We start from the raw sequence: 26148 nt of genomic DNA on the forward strand, positions 1-26148 counted from the left end.
TATTTGATGATTAATGATGCTGGGTTTCTCACTAGTCCCCTTAATATCTCCTTGTGAAGACCCATGAAGGACCAGTTCCCTGAACTCCTCCTGTTCAAATGCACGGCTGTATTCGGTGCCAATTCCAGAGGCCAGTTCTATACTTCGCAGAAAGAGAACTAGCCGTACCTAGAAGGCTCCTGTGAAGTCTCAGAGGGCCACCTTCATCGTGTGGCTCAGCGTTAAGATCTTCTCCAGCCTCATGGAGAAATCTGGCCAGAGAGGCAGTCATTTTGGGAAAATTAAAATTTCTTAGATTTTTGGGCCTGGGTTCTGTACATTCAAGAAAGCATCTTCATCTTTGAGTGATTCCGGTCATGGCAAATCGTCCTTGCTCATGACTTCGGTATGTCTACACCTTGGCAGGAAAGGAAAAAGAGAAAGAAAAAGGCAAAGGTAATATGTAAGAAACATAGGAAGATTTGAGGGATAAAACATGGTAGAAAAGAGCAAAGAAAGATGTTTTCATGTGGTGAAATAAAAACAGACATTGAGCACTGGGACTAATATACTGAGTGTCTACTATCCACCAGCCGATTAACAGTACACCCTGCTACGTGTAAACTAGGGAGGAACCTCCACCCACAAAATCAGCTGTAAAATATATCAACTTAAACCTAGTTATCAGCCCTGCACTGTGATGGCTGGAGGGAAACCCAACTCCAATCACTATGGGAATTCCCTTAAACCTTTCCTGCTGTTCCCCCACTCCCACAAAGGGTTTTGCGAAGGTCCCAGGCTTTTCTTAATGCCACACAGAGGTGGCCCTGCTGGTCCCATGGTTAGGGCTCGCTGCTTCCATGGGCCCTTTAGTTGCTGGCTCTTGGGGGTTGGGACTCTTTGAAGAGCCTGAGAGCTCTTGTGTCCTCGGTAGAGACCCACTTAGCCCAGAATTTAACTGTTGGTGCTGTTTGAACTTGTCTTCTTTCTGATTAGAGAAACTTTCTTCCTCCCTCTCCACCCCTTATTATCTTCAGAAGCACACCTCTTCCCTCCCCTTTGGGTCTACTGCCCTAATCTCTTCAAAGTGCTGGAGCTTTAACAAAAGAGAACCATTGACCTAGGAAGCTTCTGCTTTCTATCCTGCAGAACTCCCGAAGGTAAGGAATTATTAAGGGTCTGAATACATGTTTGGGAAGAGGGAGGAGGGAAAAAAAAAGCAGAATACTAATTAATATTATGAAAAACTTTCCTGCCTGATGATAATACTCAAATTATGCAAGTAAAAACCTGAGTTCAGGACTCGTTTAGAATATGATGAGAGAGTTTGCATATTTGTCTAATTTTCTTGCATTGCTTTAAAAATATCTCTTGAATAGATAGTATTTCCTGATGGTTCAGAACTCAAAAGTTACAAAAAAGATATACAGTATAGTGAACAGTCATTCTCCCACCCTTATTCCCCAATCACCCAGTTCTCCACAGAGGCAGCCCCTGTTTGTTGTGTTTCCTACTACGAGAAATATTGTGTGCATGTATAATCATACATAACCACAGTATGTTATTCTGCACCTTTTTTTGCTTAATATATGTCTTTGATTTTATTCACATAATTATACAAAGCTACCTCTTTAATTTGAGTAGCTTCATACTATATTCTATTTTACGTATTTATCGTAATTCCTTTTACTGGCCCTCTGCTGATGGGCATTCAGGATGTTTCAAGCTTTTGCTAATATAAACATTGATACAATAACAATCCTGGTTCTTATGCGCAGGTTTAGGTAAATTTTAGGGTGAATCACTAGAACTTTAATTATTGAATTAAAGTGTATGTGCATTTTAAACTTTGATAAATATTGCCAAATTGATTTCACAGAGGTTAAATCCATTTACATTCCTGTCAGTAAGACATCAAAAGTGTTTTCCCACCTTCAATATAAGTTGCTATAATTTTTTTTGTCTTTGTCAATCTGATAGGTGAAAATGGAATCTCTTAATGTTCATTTCTCTTATTATGAGGAAACTGAGTAAATTTAATATGTTTATAAGTCATTTGAGTTCATTTTCTGTGAGGTTTCTATGTCCTTGCCTATTTTTTCTTTACTAGTTGGATTTTTCTTATTGATTCCTAAGGACTCTTTGCATAGTAATGAAATATAGCCTTTGGTCTATGATACGCACTGCACCCTAGATTTCCTCCAGTTTGTTATTTATCTTTGACTTTCTTTTCTGATATTTTCTTTCATGCAGAATTTTGTGGAGTGAAATTCATCTATACCTCATTTTGGCATTTGAATTTTGTGTTGTACACAGAAATATTTTCTCCATTGTAAGATTATGACATTTCTCCCAGTGTTTTCTTCTAGAATCTTCATGGTTTCATATTTTGCACTTTAATCTTTGGTTCATCTGAAATGCCTTTCGGTGTAGGAAGTGATGTAGGAATCAAACATCATTTATTTTCCCAAATGATTATGCATTTTTCCCAATACCATTTTACTAATTTTATCTTTAAAAAGAAATTAGTAAGAATTCTTTGGAATGTATGCTGTTTCTGAATTCTGCTTCCAGAATCTGAGAGTACTTGGCAGGTTGCTTCAATATCCCTGGTACACAAGTAATGAATGGCTGCCTGTCGGAAGTCAGAACCGAGTCCCAGAGCAGTGGTTGGGGAAGAGTCTATCTTCATTTGTTAAACCCTTTCATAGACATTTACAGACTTGAGAAGAAAGGATTGATTTTAGACTTAGTGCTCTTGGGGCCCAACCTCGGCCGCAAATGAAAACCTAGTTAGAATTGATAGAAAATAAAGTATAAGGAGCCCATATTAAACATATTCTTTGCTATCATGTAGAGAGGCCATTTGGTAACGGCTCTTTTTTCCTACTGTAAATTATTTCCCAATAATTCTAAGGAAATTCTTTTTCCACAAAAATATCTCAGAAGATGATTTTTATCTCGGGAGGCACTCATTCTGAACTGTTTCTTTTTTGTTTTTCCCCGTAGAGTGATTTACTGCATTGGCTGCATTTTTTTCCATAGTCAGCTGTGTTATACTGAAATTCTTTGTCCTGTGTCACAGTCACAGATCATTTATCTTGGTTATTTTGGGGGTTAAGATACTTTCCGACAAGATGTAGTGATTCCATTGTAAGCTCCCCCCTCACCCCCTGGCGAGACTGCCCTTGTCTCTCTCTCAAGCCTATGTCTCCATGAGACTCTTGGGTCACCAATCAATTTTTGATTGTTCAGTCCATTGAAGCAAAGCTTTATCCAGTATTTTTGGTTAGGTCGACCAGGCATTTGGTATTGTGTGGACACAGTAAAAGTACCTCTCCACAGATTGTACCCAAATCTTCAGTGAGAATACATTATCTTAAAATCTTTACATGGAAATATGTGGGACAGGGGAACCACCTGAGATAAATATTTATTCGGAATGCTCTCTTTGGAAAAGAGCATATTTTCTAGGTCGGTGATTCTAATAATGAGTGTATATTAAAAGCCCCTGGGGAGCTTGTTAACCATGCAGATTCCTGGCCCCCACCCCTAGGGTTTATGACTTACCTCAGGTGAGTCTGATGTGCGAGGTAAGTTGCTTACAAACAGCACTTTGAGGTCCTTAATGAAAATTCATTGATCAGGTAGTGTTGGTTTTCAGCAAAGTAGGTGGGAGACCAGGTTTGACTTTGGACTTCCTCCTTCATGTTCTCTCCATGCTCTTCTCTTGGTCTGCACTCGCCAATCCCCCCCACCCCAATTCCATCCCCACCCCAAGAGCTCTAGGCCACTACACAGCAGTTGGTCTTTGGGTCTTGGCTACTTGCCACAGCCCTTTTCCTTATGAAAGCAGACTGTATTATTTTCCATCACCGCGAGTCCTGATGAGAAACAGAATGGCTAATTTTAGTGAACTCAATTTCAGTTCAATCAACATCCTTCTTAGAATCTCCAACATGTGCTAATTCAGTTAACATATATCAAATGCCTGCTCTTTGCCAGGTACTGGGGAAAAGAAGATGAAGCATACAGCCTCTCCCTTCAAGGAGGTCATGGTCTAGAGCAGGAATTGGCAGGTTTTTTTTTTTTTTTCTTTCTGTAAATACCCAAATAGTAAATATTTTAGGCTTCCTGTGCCATATGGTTTCTGTTACAACTACTGAACTGCCATTGTCGTGTGAACACAGATATAGACAATACAAATGAGTGTGATTGTGTTCCAATATAATTTTGTTTACAAAATTAGGTGGTGGATCCCTGGTCTAGAGGGCGTGGGTAAACATCCATTGTACACATTGTAGAAATGCTGGAATAAAGCCTAGGGCCTGGGGTAGCAATTGCCCTTGATCTCAAGAGCCAGCTCTGATCAGTTGGTAGTGAGTGCCTAGAGCACTTTGTTCATTCATTCATTCACTCACAAGTATTTTTTATTTAGAGCCCCTGTATGCCAGGTTCAGTGGAGTACATGTCTTGTTTTTCGTGGGCATGGAGTTGCAGTGTTAGGGCTGTGTGTTTGCCATCAGTGAGCTATGTCTTAAGGATCCACAAATGAACATGGAATAGTCCACGTGATAAGCCCATATACTCAAGGAACTCAGTTTTGCACTCCCCTAGTATGGTAGGTACTGTGTAGGCCCCTTTCACAGATGTTAAAGGGATGTTAAGGAATGTACTGAAGATCACTCAGCTAGTGACCTAATAGCACTTTAGCCCATGTCTCCTGCTCATAAATCCCAGACCTTTCTAGTACACCCAAGCTACTCTTAATAATAATGATTTGTAGTACAGAGTTCATGGTTTGCACTGTAGGGTAAACCAGAGGTCAATGACCTTTAAAAAGTGGCTTGCCAAAATTCCAGTCCCTTCTGACATGCCTAGACAAGGTCTAAGAGCTTTGGAGCGTATGACAATCTTGTTCCCAAGGGGTGTGAGAAACAGAGTAGTTGAGCTTTTACCATTTGTGTGTGTGTGTGTGTGTGTGTGTGTGTGTGTGTAGGTGTGTAATTCTATTGAAGCCAGGACCCACATAATCCTGTGTTGCAATAAAATCAACAACAACAACAAAACAAACTTAGTTAAAAAAAACAAAAAATGTCAACCCAAAACAACTTAAGCTTTTTATTTAAATTGATCAAACATTAAGAACGGGATACATATGCCCCTCTTATCGAATCATCTAGTTCTCTCATATCTTGTGACTTGTCCTTTTCTACAATTTTATAACATTCCCAGCAAAGCTCCTCCTTCAGTTCTAGCTTCTGTGCCCTTTGTTCATCTACTTTTCCCAGGCTCTATTACAAAATCTAAAGCACTAGTCTGACCATAGCAGAACCTGTTTCAAAATGCTGGAGAGTGGAAAAAACAGTAAGCAAAACCAGAAAATTTTGCGAGCTAGGCGGATAGAAAAGCCTGGAAATACTATACATGTACATATACATATACACATATGTACATACACATACACAGTGTCCTATTGTCTGTATCTTTACCGATCTCTACCTCTGTCTCTGCTGAGGAGGACACAGCTGAGAATGAAAACAGAGCGAAAGCCCTGGTAGTATTATACTCAAATCCTGCATTCCTTCTGAATTTCCACCTGTGTAAGCCGTAAAATTCCTTACCGTTTAAGCCATTTTGAGTCAGATATGTGTTATTTGCAACTGAGATTCTAACTATTCTAAGGTATAGTCATATGTCAGTTTGGCCTTTGACCTCTCTTCCCTACCCATCTTTCTCAATCTCTCTCCCTATTTGTGACTCCCCCGTGATTGTCCCCTTCTTTCTCTCTCTGCAGTATCTTCTTTTCTGAACTTGCTTGCTTCGTATTTTTAGAAGTTGCCTCTATCCAAGAAAAAAATATGATATGCACATTTCAATGAACATTTTCATGGCGTGACATGAAATGTCTTTCCATACCGATTTCAGGATGTCTGGCTTATTCTTACCAGGCAGTAAGGTCTCCTTGAGACCCTATGTAAAGCTGTCCTCCCCCAAGCCATTCTATGCCATGACTTTGTTTCCTTCATCGCACTCGTCATTAACCAATAACAGCACTAATTACTTCACACATCTCTTGTCTACCTCTCTGCCCTTGCTCTCCTACACACTAGACGCTGAGTTCAAGGAGAACTGTCTTATTTACCCTGTCCCCTGGAACACAGTATGTGCTCAATAAATAGTTGTTGGGAAAATGAACGATGCAAACTTAATGCGTCAAATTTCTTGGGGCTGCTTGCAGCTTTACAGGGAATAATGCTTTGATTCAGAGGAATTTCTAACAGTGAAATATTAGGCACCAGTATCAGACCTGTTGTGGGGAAGATACCTCTGGTCATGGGACCTTCGTGGTATTGAATCAAATGCCTTCTTTAAACAAATAGGCAGACGGGTGAAGCATCTTTTTAGTGGTCTACCATGGACATTAATATTCTACCTCAACAAGTCTCAGGAGTTTAGAACCACCCTGCAACGGTACTAGTATATATGTATCTATGCACTAGTCTGTGGAAGAAGGTCCACAGCTCTCATCAGATACTTAGCGGGATCCACGACCTTCTAAATTTTAAGAACTCCAGCTTTCCAGAGCTCTTGCCCTTGTATCCGTGATCTTTTGTTAACATTCGGCAGGAGTCAGACCTCTTGGGTTTTTAGAGGAGTGGGAACAATGACAGCTGGAGAGGTAGGAGATGAGTCTTTTCTTTCCTCTCCTTTTCTGCTTATGTATGTTGTTTATCATGCACTCATGGTACTTGCATTTCATTTCTTTCAAAATAGAAATATTTAAAAAGTGTTGCAATGATGATATATATATTTGTTATTCAATAAAACCGTGTAGTACTGCAAGCATAACGTGAGATTCTCCTAATCCCACACTTCAGAAATGACTCCTCATCCTTTGGTGTGTATACCTTCCAACACTGACTGTAGATATTAGTGAACTTCTATTATATAGTTTTAATAATGGAAAATGCTTAAAATGGGTAGGGAGAAAATGCCTGTTGAATGACTGAATGAAAGAATGCTTATTTTTGAGCATTTTCCAATTCCAAGTACAGTCAGGTAGGGACATGGCAATTATAACGGTCACATTTATTAAGTGTTTAGTGGCATTGTGCTAAGTGTTTTTGTTTCCACACCTAATGTTAAGCTTCACGAGAACCCTGTGGTTCTATTATGATTTTTTTTTTTAATAGGCCAGCAAACCAATGTACAGAGAAATGAATGAATTGCTTCATCAGGGGCAGATCTGAGACTTGCTGGCACTGCCACCCTCTTTGTTTCTCCCTCCAGCTCTGGCAGGGTACCAAAGGCTAGAGGAATAGTGTTTGAGGAGAACTACGGTGGTATTTGCCCCGCCCTGGGCTCTTTCCTGGTGGAAGGTCATGGAGGACAGTCCTCTGACCCTCTGCCTTGTCCCCAGCCTCTGTCACTTGAGGATGGTATAAATTGGACTCAATGTAAATGCTGTTAACCCAGCTTCTTCAAAATAGCGGTCCAGAAAAATTCAGACAGGGGCACAAAAATTGAACCAGGCATCACTGAAAGTCTCATATCAAATTACTTTGAAAATAACGATGTTAATCCCCCCCGTGGCACAGGAACTTTATCAGCAGGAGTGAGACCTGCTGCTATGTCAGGAAGAAGGACGTAAATGATGTGCTGTGGTGGCCAGAGGAAGCTGGGACTTGCGCTCTCGTTATTAATGACATAATGATGATGATAAATGAAGTACGTTTGTTGGATTTCAGCAAAGTCTTAGTTACAAGCTGAACACCAAGGAAGACACCCTCTTTCTAACAGTCGTCGGGGTACGAATGGGGGTCAGTGACTACACTTCTGGTTTGAGTAAACGGAGGCAGCTTCTCTGCTTCTGCTCTGGGAAGGCTGGTGAGGAGGCCAGTTTCAGCTTGTGAACCTTACCAATCAGCGGCACTCTTTCCAGATGCCACTTTGACGCAGCTAAAGTCTTGGGGGCTTAAGTATCAGGAATCTGAGAATTTCATAATATGGAGGAACTTTGGGAAGTGTCTTGTCCAAGTCCTTCTGGGGCGAAAACGGAGAAATGACTTGCCCAGGGTGATACAGTTGCTGAGTGCCACAGCTCCACTGATGTGTCCATCTAGTCAAGGTGACTTCCCTAGGATTTGGACTATAAATTGCCTTGGGCCAGTGCTTCAATGGAAAACCATGCGTTGCTTAGAGCATACCCTTCCAGGTGTTTGGTTCTAGCCTTTCACTGCCCGTGAACTGTTTTCTTACTCTGTAAATTATAGATTGCAGATAGTAAAACAAAATAATTCTTGTTTCTTGATAAGCAAATGAATTCTGTCCAGTGGGGGTATCCCACCCCCCATCAGTGTTGTGCCCATTTCTACATTCATTTGAAAGAATATAAATTTGTGCTTCTTTGACTTCTTGGAGCTGGTTATATCGTCTGCCTGGTCCCCTCATTTAAATAATGTGTTAAATGATAAAATCTTTAATATGTGTCATTTTATATGTGTACGAATCACGATTTTACTTTTTTTTGTTTTTTTTTGGTCGGAATGACCTGTTCACACTACCATCTTCATGTTTTTGGATGTCAAAGAGCCATCTTTTACTTAATATCTTTCTTGTTGGCTCACTTTAAAAAGTACTCTATTTTAGAAGGACATTTAGTATCCATGCTATAAATGGAAGCCATTTGCCATAAGTAGAAGTTAAGTATAAAAATAAATACAATGAAAATAAAACAATGTTATTGAGTCTAATTAGATACTGTGGTTTATGGAAGACTCTGAACCCAAGGCCTGTTTTATTTCTGTTATAAAGGGGGTATTAGGGGCATTTAAGGACACGTTGGCATCAAAGGCTGTCTTTTTCCTTGCCCTGGCCTAGTCAGAAGGATTGAAAGAAAATGAAATAAAGTTTCTTACAATGAGAGAATGTTGTTCAGTGCCATGTCTGTGTACCATCTAAAATCACCTCCCATATCATCTAAAAAGCATCTTGAGTGCATGGGAGGGGTATGTGTCCACATTTTAGGAATTGCTGCTTCAGATAATTAGATTATTGCTCATCGTATAGATGGAGACACACAATGCTTGAATTATCCACAGTAGCACGTGATAAAAAAAAGTTGTTTATAGTTAAGAACTAGAATGCATGTATAGTAGCATTCTTTCACCTAAAACCTTAAGTAACAAGACTATATCCATAAAACTGAAAATGGAAAAGGTCTCTAAATTGCTGTGACAATGGTCTGTTATTTTATTCTGCAGGACTAGCTACTTTCATGCCTTTACATCGATACAGTAAATGTAAAATAAAGGCAGATGAAAAGCAGGTGCCATCGGCATTAGGGTGACAACTGAAGTCAAAGGGAAGAGTCCTGTAAAAGCAGAGTGGTCTGGACCACTGAGTGTGGAAGTGGTCAATTAATCCCTTAGACTCTGCCAATGGCACTACAGTAACTGTCTGGAATGACTTCCGGATCTTTCGCTCCAGTTAAGAACTCTTTTCTCAGCTCCTGCTCTACATAATTCATAACCTTGGGAGACATGCTCTTTGTCTGTGGCTACCCCACAGTTAGCTAAAACCCAAGAGGTCCAGAAACTGATTATTTGTCTTTTTTCCCAATTGGGTCCTTCCTCTGAAGTTCCTTAGCTCAGTGAATTGTATGTCTACCCTTCCAGTTTCCCACGTAAGGAAACAGGTCATTTTCTGACTCCCAGCCCCCTTCCATCATATTCAATTGATATTCGGAGTACCTTGCTGAGAAAAGTTTAAATTTACCAGCTTCTTTAGATTCCTGTTGCCATTATTTATGTTGTTGTCTTCCGTCATCTAGACATCTTCAACCTCTTCCTAAGTGGCCTCTCTACCTTTAGGTTCCCCTTCTATTTTAAAACTATTTTACATATTCCTGTGAATCAGTGAGAATCTGCCTCAAAGTTTACTATTGCTCACTATTGTACTTGGAATGAAATCTGGAAAGAAGTGTATGTGGTTCTTCATGGTCTGGTGCTGCTTCACTCACTAGTCTTTATTTACTGACGACCCCGCTCCCAAGCTTCTTACCGCATCCACCAGCAACTGCACCCCATACTCTGCGTGGGCCTGTTTAATGAATGACTACACATGCTTTTATCTAAGGCTAATTCCTTCACTTGTGCCCTAGACCTTCTCCCCTCTCGCCTCCTCAGGGACATTATTTCAGCAATCCTTCCCACGCTTGCCTACAGCTCCAATCTCTTCCTCTTCCTCTTTACTGGATCAATCCCATCCGCACTTAAACATGCTGTTATTTTTCACATCTTAAAAAAAAATCTCTTGATTTCACCTTTCATTCTAATTGTGACCCCATTTCTTTGCTCCCCTGTGCTGTCTTCATGTTCTTTCCTCCCTTTCAAACCCCAGTTGAGCATTGCCTTCATATCTCTCCATCAAAATGGTATCTGTTAAGGTTACCAAGTAACCTCCACATTGCTTAATTTAGTGGTCATTGTTCAGAACTCATGTTATGTGACCTAGCAGCAGCTTTTGATACATCTGGACACTTCCCCTTTCTTGATACACTTTCTTCCCTAAGCTTTCAGAACACCACACACTTGCTTGGTTCTCCTCCCACCTCACGGGTTGCTCCTTCCAAATCTCCTTTCCTGCTTTCTCCCCTTCCTGACCTCTGAATTTTAGAGTGCCCCAGCGCTCTGTCCTTAGTCTTCTTTTATCTATGTAAATTCACTCCCTTGTTGACTTTGGCTAGTTGCCTGGCTTTAAATGCCATCTGTCTACCGATGACTTTCAAATTTATATCTTTAGCCAGACTTTTCTTCTGCGCCTCAGACTCACACATTCATTACCCTACTCTGCTTCTTCGTTGGGATGTCTGATAGACATCTCAAACTCCACTTGTCCAAAACTGAATTCCTGATTTTCCTTCTCACCCTGTCACCAACCTGTGTTATCCACAGCCTTGCCTTTCTCAGTTGGTAGCATCTCCATCTTTCTATGTGCTCAAGCCCTGAGCTTGAAGACGTGCTTGGATAACTTTGTCTCTCATATCCCACAACCAATCTGTCACAAAATACTGTGGACTTGGCCTTCAAAACACATCCAGAATTCAACCACTTCTCACCATCTCCATCGCTACCATCTAGCCACCAGCATCTCCAGCTTGGATTCCTGCAGTAACCTTCCATCAGATCTTCCTGGGGCGTTTGCCACATGCTACTCCCTTGACCTGGAATTCCTGTTCCTCAGATATCTGCATGGCAGTGTCCTTTATCTTCTTTATATCTTTGCTAAGATGTCACCTTCTCAGTGAGGCTCTGCCCGACCACACTAGTTAAAACGATAACTTCTTCCTTTACCCTCATGGGTGACACTCCCTATCTCCTTTATTTTCCTCTACTGTATTTTCAGCCCTTAGCATCTTCTTACATATGAAACTCTCACTCATCGGTTGTACTTATTTTTTATTCTTAGTCTTTCCGCACCAGGGAGGGTTGTCTATAGAGGCACTGTTCCAGATGTGCGTGTCCTTCTTAGGCTCACCCTGACTCGTGGGGAGGATGCCGTGCTCGGGCGGACAATGGCTAGTGGGCTTGGGCTTCCACACCATGGTCCCAGGGTAACGGGGGTGACAGACCCATGGAAGTGGGTCAGGAAGGTAAGCCACGTTCCGAGGAATCTGTGCTCGGAGCACAATTCTCCTGCTTCACTGGGTGGTCTCAGACAAATGCCTTGACTTCTCAGGTCTTGTTTTTCTAGCTTCAGAAATCTCTTCTTTAGGTAAGTCTCTCCTAACTTTGCAAACCTAAACTTTCCTTCAGTTCTGATATTAATAATAAAATTAAAGAAACAGAGCATATCGAGAAGCATATATTGCATAGCAATACGAGTGTAGACTGGTATCAGGCTGCGTGGGTTCTGATCCTGGCACTACCACCTATACGTTGTATGACATTTAACTTCACCCCGTCTGTCTCAGGTTTCTTATCTGTAAAGTAAGCACGGTAACTATACTTATTACCAAAGGTAGATTACCCTACTTTGGGGTGTAGCATTTGGGAGTGGAAGGATATAGGTAGGGACATTGAGGGAAGATCCCCGCCCTCCCAAGAAAGGTCCCATTCCTCACTGGAAGAGTCTGTGAATGTGGGAAAGCAAGGAGAGCAACTGCCATCCATGGACGAAATGAGCTAGTTTGGGATTGACTAATTGGTGGACACTGCTCAGTAAATGCTACTTGAATAAATAAACGAATGAATCTATCTGGAAAATAATACGATACTGGAAGACCAGGACCCTGTGAAGTTGAATTAGTTACCTAGGTAGGAGAGCAATTTGAATTTATATAGCCCTTTCTAAGCACATCAAAGTACGAGTACATGCAGTCAGTTCTGGTTGATATGTGTGTGGGTGTGTGGTTAGCTATGGTAGATTTTTAATGTCCTGCTGTCTTTGCAATGCATGTCAATTTGGTTTTGGGCTACCCCTCTTTGTTCTCAGGTCAGGGGTAGGGGTGAAGGCACACTAAGGCAATGCAAACTCATTTGGCTAGCAGTTTAGAAATAAATATGAAGATAAACAGGGTTTGAAAATGTATACTGAGTGTTCCAAAGCAGAATGAAAATGAGTTTCCTGTTATCTGTTCTTTCACATTGTTTACGTACCCCTTCCCTTCCCACCGCGTGAATAATTACTGTGGGGAAGTGGAAAGAACACGGGATTTAGACATAGATACATCTAGGTTTGAGTCTAAGGTCCTTATAGCTATGTGCCCTTAGCAAGCTCATTAACTTCCCTGTACCTCAGTTTCCTTGTCTTTAAGTATAGATGTTAGGGCCTGAAATCCATAGGATGGAGCTTTAACCCTTAATATGACTGTATTTCAAGATAGGTCCTTTAAGGAGATAACTAAGGTTAAGTGAGGTCATAATGGTGGGGAACTTGCCCAATAGGACTGGTGTCCTTACAAGAAGAGGAGGAGATACTGGGGTATGCATGCACAGAGGAAAGGCCACGTGAGGGGTTTAACAGGTGTCATGTAACATTGCAGATGGCAGCTGTCTGCAAGCCGTGGAGAGAGACCTCACCAGAAACCAACCATGATGGTACCTTGATCTTGAACGTCAAGCCTCCAGAACTGTAAGAAAATAATTTCTGTTGTTTAAACCACTGAATCTATCTGATTCTGTCATGAAAGCCGGACCAAGCTAATGCAGTAGGTAATGCTGCTCTTGCCAACTGTGATGATTCATGAGAATACTGCCACCATCAGAGGAAGCATACTGTAAGGGTTAAGAGTGAAGCGTCTGAAGTCAGACTTAGCTGGGCTCCTAGTAAGTCTGCCACTTTACTGGCTGTGTAATTGCCCGAGCCTCAGTTTCCTTATCCATAAAATAAGCATCATCATAATAACACTGATCTCGCAGTGATGTTATGAGACATCACCTGAATGAGTTATTGCGTGTAAAAGGTTTAGCACACTGCTCGTGGGTGCTGTGGCACACGATGTATGCTTCAAGCATACAAGTATTTTAGAATCACACTTGCACCACTTTGTAGTGTTTTTGTGAAGATGGAGTGAGACATCGCATGTGAAGGTGCTATGCACAGTTAAATACTTTTCTTGTTATAATAAATCAAGACATGATGATTTGGGACATGTAAGCACTATTCGTTTAACAAATACTCAATGTGTTTCTATTATATGTAATGAACATTCATTCATTAGCTTTCTTCCTGTGGCATTTTTCTTTAAGCTTCTCCTCTGAGTCCCAGTGTTTTTTAATAGTCAGGTGGCTGTGTTGTTGGTCAGAGCAACAGCAATCTCAGAACCATGTCCTTTGATTGGCTTCCAGCAGACAAAAGTTAAAACTGCGTTCTATTGCCCTCCATGACCCAAGACTGGAATGGGCTGGCTGTTAATTGAAGCTAACTCATTATTTCTAGGTAGAGAATTCACCAGGAATAAAAATTAATGACAGAAGGAGTTCAGATCCTCAAGCCTTTTATAGTATCACGCGCTTAAGCTTCAAATTACTGGATGCTTTTTCAACCATGCCTGGGTTTATTGAAAAGATTTCAAAAAAATATAGGTCTTGATCTTTTTTTGTTATGTTATTCTTAGGAATTTTACATTTTTTTCTATGTAAATGGGATCTTTCTTCAATGTGAAATTTTCCAATAGATTTTAGCTGGCATATAAGAAAGCTATTAATTTTTGTTTATTTATCTTGTATCTTATCCCACATTGAACTCCTTTATTAGTTTAAGTAGATTTTTAGTTGTTTTCTTGGATTTTCTAGGAAGATAATTATGATTTCAAATAATAATTTTCTCTTCCCCTTTTCAATATCTATTCAGAATTTCTTTTTCTTGTTCTACTGCATTGGCTAAGACCTCAAGAATAAATCTCAATGATAGCAGTGAAAGTGGCATTTTGGTTTATTCCTCATTTTAATAGAGGTATCCTGCATATTTCACCTTTATGTATGTTTGCTGTTAGTGTCTGATATATAATTTAAATATCATATTAAGAAAGTTTCCTTTGATTTCTAGCTTAGTAAGATTTCATATGAGTTGTTTGTTCCCTTTAGTAGAATTCCCTGTTCTCATTTACTCAGACTGGGGCACGCCCCCAACCCCCCAGGCTCATAAACCAAGGCCTAAAAGGGAGTAGTTGGGGAATTTGGATGAATCCTAAGCAACTGTAATGCCTCATTATGTCGATTCTTCTGTGTTAGGCCAACTATAGGAACTTGAACTGAACTGATTAAATGAATCAGTTCATGAAAAACATACTAATTTTTCTGAACTTTGAAACCAAACCCAAATGTTATTTTTTAATTGAATGACAAGTCAAAAAAAAACCTCTTTTTCCCTCTTTTTAAAACTCCTTAGGAAAGTAGTTCAAAGCAGCACCAAAGCTGTGTATTTTTGAATACTATTGAAATGGAACAAAAGGAGTACTTCAAATGTCTCTAAATTCAATCTGCTGGGGACAAATGCTTCCTCCATGCAACGTCCCTGGTAACAGGAAGCATGATGCTTGGGACTAGGGAGGGGGTTGGGATGGCCCAATAAATACGGAATGAATGGATGGATGGATGGATGGGTGGCCTGAGGACCACAGTGGGAGAACTCTAATATTGCCTTTGCTATAGCAGTGGCTGCCAGCCTTTTTGAATATGACCATAACCTGTGCGCTTTCTTTTTTAACACCCCTCAATTTATAATGTCTCCCTCTTAAGTATAATTGTAACCATGCTATATGCATTTTTGGGTTACATACCCCTCGTAATTAATTTGGAGTGCCAAATGTTGAGGTCTATTGGTCTAACAGATGAAGTGCAACCCTTTTTAAATGTTTCATTACAAGCTCCATCCACAGTCTGCTTTCATTCTCCCATCTCACTATTTCCCTGAGGTAAGAACACACTTTGTACTTCCTGTTCTTTTGCTCTTGCCCAAGTCATTTTGCTCTAAAAAGCTCTGTGCTTCCTTAGCTATGTAATGCTAACCATCATTCCAGACCCAGTTTAAGTCTCAGCTTCTCCAGAAATCCATCTCTTACTATTGAATTTCCCTCTGTTTCCAAAGAGTCCCCTTAGCACTTACTCTTCCTTGGTAGATAGCATTCAGAGTGTTGAGATTAGCTCTGTCACAGTTTCTCCAAGAAGCACAGTCTGAGATGGAGTTGAGTGGGATAGGATGTTTATTAGGGAGTAGTACCCTTTGGACCAACATCTGTGGAAGACAGAAAAATAAAGGGAGAAATGGACCTGACATGTAGTAGAGCTGTGGCGGGTCAGAGTTGTCTGGCCAGCCAGGTTTTTAACCCATAGAGTGATCGGTCATTGGTTGTGGCCGCCTGGGCAGGGAGTGACCTTGGACGAGGCAGCTCTCTGCAGTTGATTTAATCCCTGGGGTAGCAGAGAGCTAAAGCCTCTCTGCGGAGGACATTCCCAGCAAGACGAACAAACTTTCCTGAGAGGCAGTGTGTGTCTACTACAAGCTTCCTGAGGCACAGACCATGTCTTATTTATCCGTGAAGGCCCCCGAGTACCTAGCCCTGTGCTTGACACGTAATCAGTGTTCAGTGCGTCATAGATGCTGAATGAATCGCCAGTTGTTTTGTCTAGATGCGTATTTCTGACCATATAATGAGCTCTTTGAGGTCAAGAATATTTGCTTCCCCAGAACGTATTACCAGTTTTTTTCCATGTAATAGGGGTGGTTGATCTGGCTACTGCTTGAGCTAAAGCACTGATGTGTGTTTCCTGGTCGGGTATGTGTCTGTTTGGGGTTGGCTGTGCAGTTATGTGTCACTTAACAATGGGGATACAGTCTGAGAAATGCGTCGTTAGGCAATTTCATCACTGTGTGGACACCCTATCGTGCACTTACACATACCCAGGTGGCACAGCCGATCCCACACCACGGCCATACGGTACACCACCATCATCCCTGGGGTCTGGTCGTTCACTGAAACGTCATTATGTGGCACGCGGCTGTATACATCAAGGCACCTATGTCATGGTGGGTGTACGTGTGTTGTGGTTGGTGTGGGGTGTGGCGGAGGACATGGGGGTATGCCTGTGATATGGCTGAATGTTTACATTGCTGGAGATGGCCGTGTGTGCTGAGTTTTTGTGGAGCCCATGTGAGTTGGCGCCTGTCTTGTCATGACTTGGGATACACATGTGATTAGAAGTGTAGGTGGACCATGGATGGTGTGGGTGTTTGTGGTGGGCACAGTGGTTGGGGGATGGGGCAGGTGACATTGTGTGTGTGTGTGTGTGTGTTGTGAGGAGTGTGTGTGTGCATGTTCACACGTGGGGATGAGCATGTGCTGTGACTGGACTGCATCTGCCTTGGCTGGCGTGTGCTGCGTGGTGTTCGTGGTCGGCTGTGGTTGGGAGTCCAGACGCAATACTGCAGGCCCTTCTCCGCTGGCCTTGCGAAGGCTGAGCAGGCCCCAACCGCAGCCTTGCAGCATGAAGTCCCTCCACTTTCAACAGACAGCAGTATCAGCCATAATTAAAGCTAATTATTCCACGGTGCGTTGCCTGTGTGTTGGCCTCCAAAGTACCCTGCAATGCGCGGGGAGGCAGCAGGGCTGTTTTTCTTCATAAAAACTTATGAGGAACGCTGAGCAGATTAACAGCTTTAATGACAAAAATTACCGCTTACAACACTGACTTCAAATCAAAGAACAATATCCGCAGACAGATATTTTCATGGTTTTCATAACAATTCATTATAGGTGGCACCGAGGGATTACATTTTTATTTCCCCTGTGTAGTCTTTCTCAGACTCAGGTTCATTTCTCTTAATGAGGCGGTAGAAGATAAAGGGCAGAGACAGAGCCTGGATGGCGGCTGCCATGCGAGAGGCATTTAGGGTCACAGAGCCATCAGAGTTTGGAGGGGAGGGGCTGAGAGAGAGAGAGTGATGGGAGCAAGAGGCTTCCTGCCATAATGAACCGAAATTAAGACATAAATTCTCCTACCTTTGTTCCGACAGCTCCAACTCGGGGATTCAGCTTTTTAATGAGGAATGGATCAGAAGCAAAAGTTATTAGCTAATTAATTGTACAGAGAACAAAAAAAAAAAAAAAAAAAAGAAAAGAAAAAGATCTTGCAGGAAGGATTGGGAATGGGGAGCTGTCCCATCTCAGCAGCAACCCTTCAGAAGCAGGATGGAAGGGAAAGTTTCCATGTCTACACGATGGCGTTGGAGACGTAGGGATGGGTGTGTGGGGGGCCGGTGCATGTTTGCCAGGCCTGGCTCGGCTAAGATGGAATGTGGTGGAGAGACATGGGCTTACTGTAGGGGCCTCCCCCAATCCTGGCTGGCTGCCTGCCTTTCCACTCTTCACTAAGTGGCCTTGTGATGAAGTCCAATAGAGCAGAACCATCTGAAGAGTCCAGCATAGTGTTTCTCGTGGTGTGGCTTCTGACCCCTGACCATTAGATCAGTGGCCCTCAAATGTCGTCGTTCATAAGCATCACCTGGAAGCCTCCTGAGTCTTATTCACCAGGTCTGGGCTGGGGCCGAGGAATTTGCATTGAAAACAAGTGTGCCAGACGATGTTTCTGCCCACGGAAGGATAAGACCCACTGGTCTGTGCTCAGAAATTCTGTTGCATTTCCTGTTCTCCTCAGATTCTACATGTGACTTTGGACTGCTTCCTTCTCTGTTCTGTGTCTTGGTTTCCTTGTCAGTGTACCGAGGACGATAATAACAGTTGAGAAATTACTTTGAGATGAATGCCTCATTTGCTTTCACTGCTTGTAAAACCTAAATTAAATCCTGAAATGCTGGCATACTCGACAATCCGTTCCGATCCCTAACAGGTTTTTAAATAAAATAATTAAAGTAGAAAAACATATTGCTTGTCATCAGCTTTCCTTTTGAGTTTGGTTTTCACTTTTCTTTGTTGCTATTTTACTGGGTATCGGTAGGGTAGAGATTTAAAAAAAGAAATTTTTATTGTGGGACTCCAGAAATAGAGATAACAAACTGATTGTGGCAGGAATATGAGAAAAGGCAGATGGGTCTATAGTGCATTTAGAGTGCAGCAGACAATATCGGAGTGTCTTGATTAAAATTTGTCAGACTCTATGTCTCCTCCTATCAATTTCAACAGGTCAAGGAACATTAACACTGCAACTATCTGTGAGGGGCTAATGCAACTGCACGTGATTATCTTTGTCTATTAGGCAATAAAGGAATCCTGCATCAGAGGATTCTGATTGCAGCCTGTGTGCTGGACACTGTGCCAGGCATTGATATTATGGAGATAAATAAGACTCATTCCTTGCAAATGAGAAACTCGTGGTTCGGAGGCAAGTAGGTAGAGGAACAGGTAATTAGGATATTATGTGGTCATACATGCTGGGTACCATGGAGGTGCAGAGGAAAACTACATCACTATTGGTGGGAGGCAGAGAGAGGCAAAGTGGAAGGTTTGGGAAGAATCAGAAGGCAACGAAGGGAAATTTTTATTGGCAGCAACAACACTTGGCACAATAGTCAAATGAGTGAAGACTGTCTCTGGCATATCTTCCATCTCTGGTTTCAACAGTTTCTCCCCACTGCAGGTGTCTCCTGACCCCAGGGGAACCCAGTGACTTAGATACTTTGCAGCTCAGCTGCACCGCACGTGCCCTGCTCAACACTCCCATTTGCTTCGAACATTTCCTAACCACCATCACTTCACTATGCTGTGCTCTAATCTCTCGTCTTTCTGACACGCTTCGGAACGAATTTAACTTTTCTCTCTTCTTTTGCCAGTGACATTGAACAGTCACTAAGACCCACTGCTTCTACCTCTGAAATGTCTCACGATGCCTTTCTTCCTTCCTCTTGAATTTTCCATCACTCTACATTAGGTTCTCATCCTGTCTCACCTAGATTCTGAATAACAACCGAATGTAGCCATTATTCCCCTCTAATTATTCTTCCATTTGGCATGTTCTCTACATTATATTAAATATAATATTATTTAAGATTACTAATATGAAGAGTTACACCTTTTCTTACATTTGTTGGATCAATGCAGTCACTTCTGTGTGGCCTCAGAAACCCTGCATATTTTGACCCAATTCCAGTTTTCCTAGGATCAGTGTTTTCTGCTAAGTTCTGGCTTCAACCATGTGAAAGACTCCAGTATCATCTCCAGTGAGCCATTTGTCATCCTTTGAGCACACAGTATACTTCTGTGTTTTCATGCTTGGCTGATATGATTCCCTCTTCCTGGAATGCCTCTCAGAGAAATTTATACCTCAACCCCTTCCGAGAAGACTTAGAAATAAGATTGGATAATGAAATGATTGAAATAATTAATAGCTCCTCTATTGTGAGTCCGTGCGATATATGAGGGGAAGTCCATATGGCCTCATCTAGACCTTGGTCTTAACCATTCAACAATCAAGCCACATTTCACTACTTGACTCTAACCATGTTCCCCCATCCCCATGCCCAAATAATATGTTCAGGAATTTTGGATGTTTCCAGTTGATTTTTGTAAAGTATTTGATTCCTTTTGGGCCTCTTCTATCATGCTGTGGAAATTTAACAAGTTTTTAAAAAATTTAAGTGCTCCACTTCATTTTTCACGTGTTGCACATTATAAACATTTACTGAGTGCTTATAATGTCCCAGGCACAGTTCTAAGTTACTTACGTGTAACCCATCATAAAATTCTCACCTTAGTCCTATGAGGTAGGGTCTCTTATCATCACTATTTTGAAGACAAGGAGCCCCAGAGAAGGGTAATAACTTGTCTAGAAGTAGTGACCCTCTGCCTCCAGAACCTACACTCATATACACTGGGCCAATAATTATGTGCAAGTGGGTAGAGAACTATCTAGTGAAGGTATTAGGTAGGCGTCCGAATTCTGTCTGGCCTCCGCCGTTCCTCCCCAATCCCGGTGAGATTCCCAAAAGACAAGTGCCCACAGCAAGGCCAGATAAAGGGACATTTCATGACCAGGTTGGGCTTAGTCGCCTACCTTAATGTAGAGCCCTCTGGGTCACATGGAAGACATCTTTTACCTAAAACAGAATGACACTGAGGCCTGGAATCTGAGCTGGCCAAGTGGCCCCTTTGCCCCTTTTCCTGAGCCCTTGACTCTCTTTATGTGATCATCCTATCGGTGGGCGTAGGTCAGCTGTGGGAGGAATGAGCCAGACAGCACAAGCAGCAAGAATAGGCACTAGTCTTGCTTCCTAGACCAGAGCTGACTTAGACCACTTAGAGATGGGCATCCAGAGAGCATTTGTGTGTAGCATACTGCCTATTCTTATTCTTACAAATGTTAATATGCACATTGTAGCAATCTTTTTGGATTGCAGTGACAAGACTAGAGAACAATGTTGGGTTCATCAGAGGTCTCAATAAGTTATTTTAAAATTTATTTTTACATTTATTTTGAAATTGAATTTATCAGGGTAGCATTGGTTAATAACATTATATAAATTTCAGGTGTAGAACTTTATAATATGATGTCGGTATACTCTATTGTGTGCTCATCACGTGAAGTCTAGTCTCCTTGTGTCACTTTGTATTTGACCCCCTTTACCCTCTTTGCCCTCCCCCGTACTCCCTCCCCACTGGTAATCAGCATTCTGTTGTCTCTGTATATGAGTCTGTTTTTTGATTTGCTTGTATGTTTGTTTTGCTTGTTAATTTGTTGCTTTTTGTTTTATATCCCACATATAAGTGAAATCATATGGTTCTTGTCCTTTTCTAACTTTCTATAAATTCTTATTGAAATGGAATCAAGATTCTATAAGTAGAGGAACACAGCAGAGGCTTTATGTGTAAAGTTCATTGAAACCATTAAAAATCTTCTGAAATATTCCAAATATTCATAATTAGGTAATAGTTACATAATTTATGGTTTACTGATATAGTGGAATGTTTTGCAGTCATTACAGTGTTTTCCTTTTAATTTTCACAAAAAATTTAAATGAAGCAATAATTTTTAATGAGGTGATATTAAGTGACAAAGCAAGATGCAAGATTATTATACAATGTGGTCTCAGTGATGTGAAAACAGGCATTAATAGGCATTCAGAAAGAATAAAGATTATCTATATTGCTTCTCTAGGATACATTGTTAAATGATAAAGGAAGGAGCAGAATGGAGTCTGCTCCTATGGAATGATACCATTTTATGTTTAAAAAAAAAAAAGTATATATATATATATATATATATATATATATATATATATATATACTTTTTTTTTTTTTTTTTTTTTTTTTTTTTTTTTTGAAGTCCACATAAAAACTGTTACTCCGGGGAATAAAACTGGGGGTGGTAGTGGCTAGAATGGGAGAATAACAATTTTGATTATACGTTTTTTATGCCTTGGATTTTTTTTTTTTTTACTATGTTCGTACATTTTCTTTTCAATAATAGAACTTTCCTTTTCATAATGGTATGAATACATAGAAATGTACCAGTTAGCAATAATGGGAGTATGAGTTGGTGAGCAATGTAATTTTTCTTCTTTTATCTTTTTTTGAGTTTTTAAAGTTCTACAATGAGAATATCTTATTTTTATAATTAAAAAATATTAAACATGATTTGGGAGAAGCTGAAAAGTGGGAATGGAGACCGGGGACAGAACTGGAAGAGAAGTCTCTGCCTTTTTATGGAGAACTCAGTTATCCCTTGGGCATATGCTCAGAGATGGCTTCTCAGAGAGGCCTGTATCCTGAGCATTTGATACCAGGTGAGCCCCCATTCTATCTCTCCGTAGCACCCTTTTGGGCTTTCCTCATTGCATTTTCACCACCATTTTATTTGTTGGTGTGTTTGCCAGTTTAGTATACATGTCTCCTTTGGACTATAGGTTCTGATGTGGAAGCATGTCTGGTGGTTCACTCTCCTCTTGCACACAGCCCGGTGCCTGTTGCATAGTAGGGGCTCAGTCAGGATTTGTTGAGTTACTAAATGAATGAATGGACACTCATCTTCTTCATGACCCTTATGACCCAAAACCCAGGGATAAAAGTCTTTGTAGGTAAGAGGAGAAGCATCCACAATGGACTTAAGCTTTAGTATGATGGTTGGGCATGGTCCCAACAGGGCAGCAAGAGGGTAAGGACAGGAGGCAGGACACTAGTGGGAGGGCCAGAGAGGCGCCGTACACTTAGGACAGTATGTGATGCTGGTGAGCGGGCATAGTCATTGGTGTGGTGACAAGTGTCAGCTTGTCAGACTTACGGTGAAGGCTCCCCTACTGTAACATGGGCACACATGCATTGGGAATGAAGGTTGGAAGGTAGACTACCAACTGTTAACCCTGGTGAAAGCCCCTGTTTCATGTGCAAGGAAGACTGATGTTGGCGGTAACAAAGTATGAAATGGCAGCAAGGAATTTGGAAAGCTGATTTCTTCTAACACTTGGCTGGGAGCTGGCCGTGTGACTTTGTTGTAGTCATCTCACCTCTCTAATTCTTGATCTCTGAGGGTCCTTGGGGCATACCATTGAATGGTTACATAAAATAAGGGGTTTTTAGGGCTTGGCTGGATAAACACTCCAGTATGATTTCCAGCCACTGTCTACCAGGATCCCAACATAAGGCATGGCACAAATGTGGGATATAAGTCTGGCCGTGGATAAAGGGCTAATGTGATGTGATAAAAGGTCATCCCAGCTTCTCTTCATAGAAAAGAGGTAAAGTCTTCAGAGACTTTAACTAATGAAGTGCATGAAATGGATCACGTATGTGCATAGGTAAATTCTGGCTCTGCCATCTGCTATCCGAGTGACCGTGGACAAGTTTCTAAGGCTCAGTTCTCTATAAAATGAGGACAATAATAATGATGCTTATTATTATAAGGGTTTTGTTAAGGGTCCAACAAGAGGATTCATGAAAAACACGTAGAATGATGCCTGGTCCATAGTGCTGTTCAATAGCCATTAGCCTTTATCATTTCATGTATTATCAGCTCCAGTTACAAAGTACACACCATATGCAGTCGGGTCTCTGTGGCCTGTTTAAAGAGAACAGGGTTTTCTTTAAGGAACTGCTATCATGGTAAGTGCTTCCTACTCTAGAGAAAGCCCCTATTGGAGGAGGTGCATCTTATTAGTAAAGCCACTGTTTTCACCCTCCAGGTGCCCGACCTCCATGGTCTCCTTCAGGCCCCACAACAGCTCTCTTGTGGTCATGCTTCCTCCCCTTGTGGCTGAGGTTCAGCAAGCTGACCTGCCTGAGTGAGGGGCAGTGCCAGTATGGGAAGCCAGGTCTCGGACTGCAGAATCCACGCATTGAACCCCCAGCCTATACAGTCTTGTACGACTCTTATTTGTGTTTTCTCTGAGCTCTGTATTCCCACAGCCAAAGGTCACCCTTGTCCCTCCTCATGGGTCACAGCGGTGGGCAGCGGGGGGTGTCAGTCTTCTGTATTCCTCACAGGTTTCCCGGCCCTGTCTTCCATCTGTTCCAGCATTAGCTGCAAGCAGTGTGCAGGGTCTTCAACCCGAAGTCCTCCTGACGCTTCCAAATGAGAGAAGGTGACCCCAAGTTGAGGCCAGCATGGACTGTCCACAAAGCATGGGAAAATTATCAGCAGAGACAAAAAAAAAAAAAAAAAATTCTCTCCCTTAAGAACTGTTTTTGTAGGGTTGCATTTTCCGATGTGAGGAGCACATTTTTTGTTAATCTGCTCTCGGTGACAGGCTTGGGGAGAGTGGGAACAGGGCTGTTTTATCTATCCAAAGCAATTCATCAAACGAACTCAGGGGATCTGAGATAGTCACTAACAAATAAAAGTCAACAGTGCTCCCTTTGTCTTGGGCCACACACGCAAACCATTTCTTTTAAAGGTAGGAGAGGTCATCTCGATGGTCTGTGGATGTCATCAGGCACCACGTGCTTTCCTTCACCCCTTCCTGTCCCCCAGGAGGACTCGGAGATCATAGAGGCTGCTGGGGAGGGAGAGTGAAGAATAAAGGAATGTCCAGGGAAGGCAGAACTTGGTCACTGTAGAGAGTTTGGGCCCCTGTGGGGAAGAACGGGCTGGGCCTTGGGGAAAGCACTGAAGGCAGAGATGCCGTTCTCCTCGTGGAACACGCTCGCTTTCCCTCTGCTTTGGGACAGGAATAGTAATAATAATGATTCCAGCTGATGTTCCCTGAGCACTCTCAGAGTGCCAGGCATGAGGCTGAAGGCCTACGCACACTGTCTTATCTTCCCAGCCCTCCTGGGAGGCAGGGAAAATTATCACTCCCAATTTCTGAATTGGCAAAGGAGGCTCAGAGCAGTCAAGCCACTGGTCCGAGGTCACACAGCTAGAAAGCAGAGGAGGCAGGATTTGGATGTGGGCGATCGGATTCTAGTCCCATACTCTGAGGCCCAGGGAAGCTGGGACTCGCTCACCACCTCAAGCTGGTTAGGGGGCAGCACCAGAATTAGAATGTAGGCCTTCTGAAAAGTTTTAATTTTTCTGACCGTATCACACTGCCTTTTGATTTAAACTGTCATAGGAACGCAAGGAGGAAATTCAAGACAGCATTCAGTTCATTCAAATTAGCCTCCCAAATAGTGGACAAGCTTGGTGTCTGTCGTAAATCGTGTCAAAGATGCAATTTTTGTGATTTTTGTTGTTGTTAAACTCTTATCAAAGGATCTGAAAATAAAAGTAATGCAGGCCAATTGCATAAAATCTGGAAAATATAATATAGTAAGAAAAAGAAAAAAAAGAAAAAGAACCATAATCCTACCACCCAGAGATCACCTTAGCAATTTAGGATGTGATATATATTGTTTTATATCCAACTTAAAATTGCATTACTATGCCAAGGACGTTGACGTCTAATGCCCGTCTAACTGATTGCTAGTTAGAAGGGCTCTGAGACCTCACATGGGTTCTCGGTATTGTGATGAACTAACGATGATGGCTATTGGTTCACGGTGACGACTGCATTGGGGGAAGCATTTATTTGGCATACTTTCAAGGGTGGCATCATGGCTGCACTCTGCTTGAAGACATTTTGATGCCAATTTTATTTCTGGGAACAATAGTGTCTGGACAAGCTGTGGGCTTTCTCTCATATATTGATGAGGTTTGCCTGGTGGCCTGGATTTGAGCCAGCATGTCCCATGCTGCCAACACTCCACGAGCCAGAAAGATGTGGGTCATTTCTTGATAGGTATGTGGAGTTCCCCCAATGCCTGGGGACAGAGGGACTGGCTGCTGGGGGAGCTGCTACTTTCATAAACTCAGCACAGGACCTTGCCCTCCTGGGGACTGAATACCATGCCCTGCACAGCTTATCAATGCCGCCTGACACCATCCCTTGCTTCTCTGGATGCTTCTTTGTCATCTTGCACGTGGCCTTCTTCATAGCCAAGAATAGAAGTGAATCTCTGTCTGACGTTGGGAGTCCGTGGCTCCTATTTATGGGTCGTATTGAATCACTGAAATAATTATCCCTGGAACCTTAGGGATGGAAAGAAACTTTTAAAAGCCCCTATCTATCAAAAGAGGCCACCAAGTTTCACAGAGAATGTGATCCGGGCAAGTTAACCAGCCAGTGGCAGAGCCAGGCGTGGGGTCCAATTTTCCTGACCTGTGTTTAGTTCTTTTCTTTTCCTTGTTGATTTGTTTTAAAGCCTAAGGCATTGTATTTTTTATAAAGAGAACAAGT

General features: G+C 41.9%; 1 long non-coding RNA gene across 1 annotated transcript in view; it reads left to right on the top strand.

Moving 5' to 3' along the window:
- Positions 1 to 26148, top strand: part of LOC109451629 (uncharacterized) — a 450797-nt gene that overhangs the window by 39896 nt on the left and 384753 nt on the right. The window contains exon 2 of the long non-coding RNA XR_012489526.2: positions 13028 to 13116. This is a non-coding gene — a long non-coding RNA (uncharacterized LOC109451629). The remainder of the gene's footprint in view (positions 1 to 13027; positions 13117 to 26148) is intronic.

Source organism: Rhinolophus sinicus, chromosome 5 (genome assembly GCF_057876585.1).
Source record: "Rhinolophus sinicus isolate RSI-liver-muscle chromosome 5, RSI-T2T, whole genome shotgun sequence".
NCBI classification, from domain to species: Eukaryota; Metazoa; Chordata; class Mammalia; order Chiroptera; family Rhinolophidae; genus Rhinolophus; species Rhinolophus sinicus.